This window comes from Gracilinanus agilis, chromosome 2 (assembly GCF_016433145.1).
Source record: "Gracilinanus agilis isolate LMUSP501 chromosome 2, AgileGrace, whole genome shotgun sequence".
Classification (NCBI taxonomy): domain Eukaryota; kingdom Metazoa; phylum Chordata; class Mammalia; order Didelphimorphia; family Didelphidae; genus Gracilinanus; species Gracilinanus agilis.
The window spans coordinates 15226770-15233063 of NC_058131.1; positions in this window are offsets into that span (position 1 = coordinate 15226770).

Here is a 6294-nt window from a genome sequence, read left to right on the forward strand (position 1 = left end):
TAACTCCCCATTTAGACTATAAGCTCCTTGAGGTTAAGAACTTTCTTTTGGTTAATAATATATTCTCAGTACTTAGCACAGAGCCTGGCACAGAGCAATCTAAGCAACTCCCTAAGGCTCCAAGTTGGAGAGGAGGCACCTACAGAGGGAAATTCCTGGATCAATGGAAGTACAATCCAGTCGCTAACCCCAATCTCATTGTTAAGAAGGGCTTCTGGGAATCAAACCCAGATTTGCCTTTCTCTTAACTTCTCCCCATTTCTTCCCAGAGCCCACGATCCATGACAGTTCCTCAAGGAATCAGGGCTGGTAAATGAGCTGGCCAAAGGCTGCTGCCCAAGGTACCAAAGAGCACATCCCCTTCTACGGAAAAGTGAAAATAAAAGCAGAAGGTCGAGAGTCTGCCTAAGGAGTAGACTAGAGGTGCACAGTTTGTTCACCAAATACTCAGAAGGCCAAGAAGGCTGCCGATTCAGAGAATCTGGAGGGACTAACCCTGGGAGTTCCTGTAATATACTTAAAGGATGAATATCCAGTTACTCCATCATTTTATACTACCTTTATGTTTCTGCCTACAAGGATTCTCATTCAATACTTGCTAAAATGAAGAAACATCCCTTTAAGAAATATGCTGAAGAATATTCATGTATAGTTCTATTTCGTGGGCTTAATATTTTCCTGGATAATTTTTTTTAAACCCTTGTACTTCGGTGTATTGTCTCATAGGTGGAAGAGTGGTCAGGGCGGGCAATGGGGGTCAAGTGACTTGCCCAGGGTCACACAGCTGGGAAGTGGCTGAGGCCGGGTTTGAACCCAGGACCTCCTGTCTCTAGGCCTGACTCTCACTCCACTGAGCCACCCAGCTGCCCCTCCTGGATAAGTTTTAAAACACAATGAAAGCATCTAATGATTTCAAATCCCAGCGAGTTCAAATCTGACCTCAGACTCTTAGTAGCTGGGTGGCCCTGGACAAGTCACTTAACCCTCAGTTTGCTCATCTGTAAAATGAGCTAGAGAAAGTAATAGCAAACCACTTCAGGATCTTTGCCAAGAAAATCCAAATGGACTCACAAAGAGTCAGATGTGCCTGAAACTATTGAACAACCACAGTGCCCTTCATTGAGGCTCATGAAGTTGAAAGGAAAAGGGGGCTCAGTTAACCAGTAGTTCTGGAGAACAAGCAGAATGAGGAGAGCAATTTAGAAGGCAAAGGAAAAATACTATAAAAAGATGCAGAATTATGATCAATGCACTGTGCAAGACAGACAGTAAAGCATGACTCTTGGCAGAGAGGTGGTGGGCTACCAGTACAGAATGAGGCATCCATTGCTAAGTAGAGCTAATGGGTTCATTTGATTTGCTTGTATTTCTCTGTTAGAAGGGAGGGAGTTCCTGACAGTGATATAAAGAGAAGGGAAGAACACCAATTAAACGTTTTTAAAGTGTCTCCATTAAGAATGTCTCCAATGACTGAGCCTTCCATACAGTGAATCTTTACTCCTCATAATAACTAACATTTATAAAGGGTTTAAGGTTTATAAATAACTTCACAAATGTTATATCCCATTTTACAGGTGAGGAAACTAAACAGGTTAAGTGACTTGCCCAGGGTCACACTGGTAGTATCTGAGGAATGATTTGAACTCAGGTCTTCCTCACTCCAGGTCCAGCACACTACCTAGCTTTAACCATGACATCACTATGCCAGATGGCAGGATATCTTAATTGTAGGTGAAGTACTAAGAAAGAAATGACCAGCCTCTGAAGATCTACTAAGTCCAAGCCTCCAAAATGACATCGAACAGCCCAGAACCTTATCCCAACTGCTTTGCTTCATGTTGTTCAAGCATGTCTGACTCTTGGTAACCCCCCGTTTGGGATCTTCTTGGCAATGATATTGGAGTCGTTTGCCATTTCATCCTCCTACTGATTTTACAGATGAGGAAACTGAGGCAATGAGGAGCAAGTGACTTACTCAAGGTCACACAGCTAGTTAAGTACCCCAGGCCAGATTTGAAATCAAAAAGATGAGCCTTCCTGATGGCAGTCCCAGCATTGTCTGCTCCACCACTTAGCTGCCCATTACTTCAGGAGACAATCACATTTAGCTCATTTTTACTATGATTTCACATATCTCTGCTGATCTTTCTGAGAGCCGTAAGCGCCTAAGAATTGTCCCACCAAGGCAGGTCATTTAAGGGTCTTGAACCCTCTCCTGTTCTCCTTCCAGCTACAGTTCAAGCACCCCCTCCTGCAGCAGGTCTTTGGCGGTCCTCCCCACCTCCCATCTTCCCCATTCAGATGACCTTCCATCTCCTCCATAGGTACATGCATTTTGGATAGGCCTGTCTGGTCACCAGCTGCCTCCTCTATTCAAATGGAAGCTTCTTGGGACCACAAACTGGTTTTGCTTCTCTCTGTTCCTCCAGGACTCAGCCCCCCTCCAAGAACTCAGGCAGTACATCATAAATGCTTGTTGCTGACTGACTTCTAGATGTTGGGAAGCAATCAGTACGTCAATCAATCATCTAGCACTGATAAAGCTCCTACTGTGTGCTAGGCACTGCGCTGAGTGCTGGGGATACAGAGAAAGGCAAAAGACATTCCTGCTCTTACGGAGCTCATAGTCTTATGGGGGAGATGACAAGCAAACAACTGGACAAACAAGATTTGTGCAGGGAAAACTAGGGGTAATCTCAGAGGGAAGGAACTAAGATTTAGGACTGAAAAAGGCTTCTTTAAAAAAAAAAAAAACAACTTTTATTTTCCATCTTAGAATTAATACTATGTTTTGGTTCCAAGACAGAAGAGCAGGAAGGGCTAGGCAATGGGGGATAAGTGACCTGCCCAGGGTCACACAGCTAGGAAGTATTTGAGGTCAAATTTGAACTCAGGACCTCCCATCTCTAGGCCTAGCTCTCAATCTACTAAGCCGTCTAGCTGCTGCCCAAAAAAGCTTATAGAAGGTTCATTGAGACTTGAAAGGAGCCAGAGAAGTCAGGAGGCAGAGATGAGGACAGGGAACATTCCAGACTGGAGGACCAGCCAAGGAAAAATGCCCAGAGCCAACCGGCAGGATATTGGACACGGTAACAGAAATAACATCCAACGATCAACTGTGAACAAATGAATGATTATCGGCAATGCAGGAGGCAGGACAGCTCCCAGGGACTCGATGAAAAAGACTCTCCACCGCCATACGAGGAACTTCTTGCAGTCTGAATGCAGAGTGAAGCCTGCCGGTCATCATTTGATTTCCTCTCCTTAGCATAAACTATATGTGCCTTATTTCGTGACATGATAAACATGGAAACATGCATGATAATACATGTATGACCAATAACATATTGTCTGCCATCTCAGGGAGAGGGGAGGGAGACAACATGCATCACAAAATGTCAGAAGCTGGTTATTAAAATTGCATCCACATATATGCACATTTGGAGATGTCTAGAGGCAGAGTTGGGTGGGGTCTCATGTGTCATCAAGGACACAGCTCTTCCGGAATTTGAACAGTCTCCATTGTCCAGCTCTTCTGGTCCTCCGTGCCCAAGAACTCAGGAACTTCACAGGCACAGCCCAAAGCCAAAAGCACACAATCTCTGAACAGAGATGGCTTCAGAGACCATCTAGTCCACCATAAGCCAGAATCCCCTTTACACCAAACACGTGGTCATCCAGTCTTTGCTTGAAGGTCTCCTGGGTGGCGGAACTCATCGCTTCCAAATTAAGAGGAAGTTTTCTTATACATCAAACTAAAATCTTTCATGGTAACTCCATCCAGAGCTCCTCCTTCTTCCATAGGAAAATAGACATTGTGATGAAAGGCATACTGACAGGGAAAACCATCGAGGCACATCTTTGCTCCTCTCTCACCAAAAGAAAAAAGAAACCTCCCTTGAACCTTTTGTTCTCCTTCCTGTCAACACATGCTATATATAGGACCAGCCAAAATGCTGACTGGCACCAGGGCCCAGGAACTCCTGCTCTTATCTGCTGCCTAAAGGCAGCGTCAGAGGAGGAGAGGCTGGGGGGTCTGATTCAGGCTATTAGCAGCAATTGCCCCCTGCCTCACAAAGACTGGCTGCCCTGCCTGCCTCCCCAGTTGTAGTTATATTACGTGGTCTCTCTCTCACCTGGTTTTTTGTCTCTGAAAACTTCAGTGACCAAAACAGGTTCCTCCCCTCCCAGACCTCCCACCATGGCCCGTAAACCCCTGAGTTTGATAACCCCTTTGCCCAAGTTTCAAACGCTCATGGATTTAAGCAAGGACCAGCCACCACTGAAATCTATGAAGTGATCAATCCTGCATCCATGCTCCAGTCATTGGGAGATCATCAGGATGGTCTGAGAGCAGCCCTGACTTTGAGAAAGGCAGAAGAGAACCATCAGATGAGAAAGTGTTCTGAGGGGGCTCTCTGGTGGGAAGAAAGAATAACTACAGCTCACTCTCACCAGCAGCTGGATGGCTGAGTGTTATATGTGTCTGATGGATTGGATTTTCCAGAAACCAAACAAGCCACTTTTTGATGAGGATGATGTCAGATGATGTAAATAAGAGAGGAAGGAAGGAAGGAAGGAAGGAAGGAAGGGAGGAGGGAAAGAAGGAAGGAAGGAGGGAGGGAAGGAGGGAAGGAGGGAGGGAAACCTCTTGGGTAAGGAACCCAGGTCTTTCTGACTCCAAATCCAGTTCTCCATCTGTCATGCCAAGATGCTTCAACTTATAGCACATAGTATATGCTTCATAAATAATCATTGAGTTGAATTGAATTATGAGACAAAGGTCTGCCATTTTCAATATCAGTGGAGGGAAGGAAATAAAAATTCTTCCACACTACACAGGCACTGTGAATTTCTAAAGAACTCTATGCCATTTCTGATCATAGATTAGATAATCAGACTCATCTCCTTCTGGATAGTGTCAAGTACCAATTATCTCTGACTGGATAATCTTAAAGCCTATCAGAGTCAAGTCTTAAATTCTATACTTGCTGATTTTCTCAGTTCTTCTATTGACTTTTTTACTTATACATGAGGTGGGGGGGGGGGGCCTTCAGTCCCCTCATAGGGAAAGAGAAAGATGTTTAAAAGTCATCATTTTAATAAACATTTATTAAGTACCTACCATGTACCAGTCACAGTACTGGAGCAATGAAGAGGAAAGGAAATTCAAAGACAAAGATAAAAAAAAAAATGGTTCCTGCCCTCAAAGGGTTTCATTCTCCTGAGAGTTAACAACATATAAACAGTGAAGTAATACAAAATCATTGCAGGACTGGTGAGTACGAAAAGGGGAATCACAGAAGGCTTCCTATAGATAGAGGCACCTGGGCTGACCTTTCTGCCTATACAGGGAGAACTTCTTAGACAAAACTGACTTCTCCTCTTAAACTCTTCCAGCAAAGCTATGAGCCTTAAAAAAAAAAAATTTAGAGGGGGCAGCTGGGTAGCTCAGTGGATGGAGAGCCAGGCCTAGAGACAGGAGGTCCTAGGTTCAAATCTGACCTCAGACACTTCCCAGCTGTGTGACTCTGGGGAAGTCACTTGCCCACCCTTACCACTCTTCCATCTATGAGACAATACACTGAAATTAAGGGTTAAAAAAAATTTTTAGAAAAAAAAAAAAGGATGATGGGAGAGGGGCTGTTCAGAGGCAAGTAGATAGGGAGATGCTCAAGAGATGGCCTTGCACAGCTAGGTATATGTTCTCTATATCATTCTGAGAGGTTATGGCACACACCTGAAGCATCAATGGGGCCAATGGTCAATTGGCTGATCAATCAAACCACACACACTCACTAAGCACCTGCTATGTGTCAATCAGTCAATATTATTAAACACCTACTACATTCCAGAGCTATGTTAAGGGCTGGGGATACAAAGAAAAGTAAGAGGCAGTCCCTACCCTCAAGAAGCTTGCCAGATAGTTGTTAGGTTCCATTGGGACAGGAACCAGACATGTGATTTCTCTGGTAAAAATTCATTTCCAAATAAAGAAACCCCTTCTCCCAATGGAGATTACTGTCTATCCATTACCTTCTAGTCTAACAGAGCTTCTCCAGGTTACCCAGGGTCACAAAGCCAGTAAGTGCTAGAGGCAGAATCTGAACCCAAGTCTTCCTACCTTAAAAGCCAACTGTCTATCCACTAAGCCTATTCCAACCCCATCTTTCTATGAGTGATGAAACTGAGGCCTAAAAAATCATCTTCCTTCATAGTCACACAACTCCTCAGTTTCAGAGTAGTCTCTAGATCTCAGGTCCTTGATTCTCAGCCCAGAACTCATGCCATCAC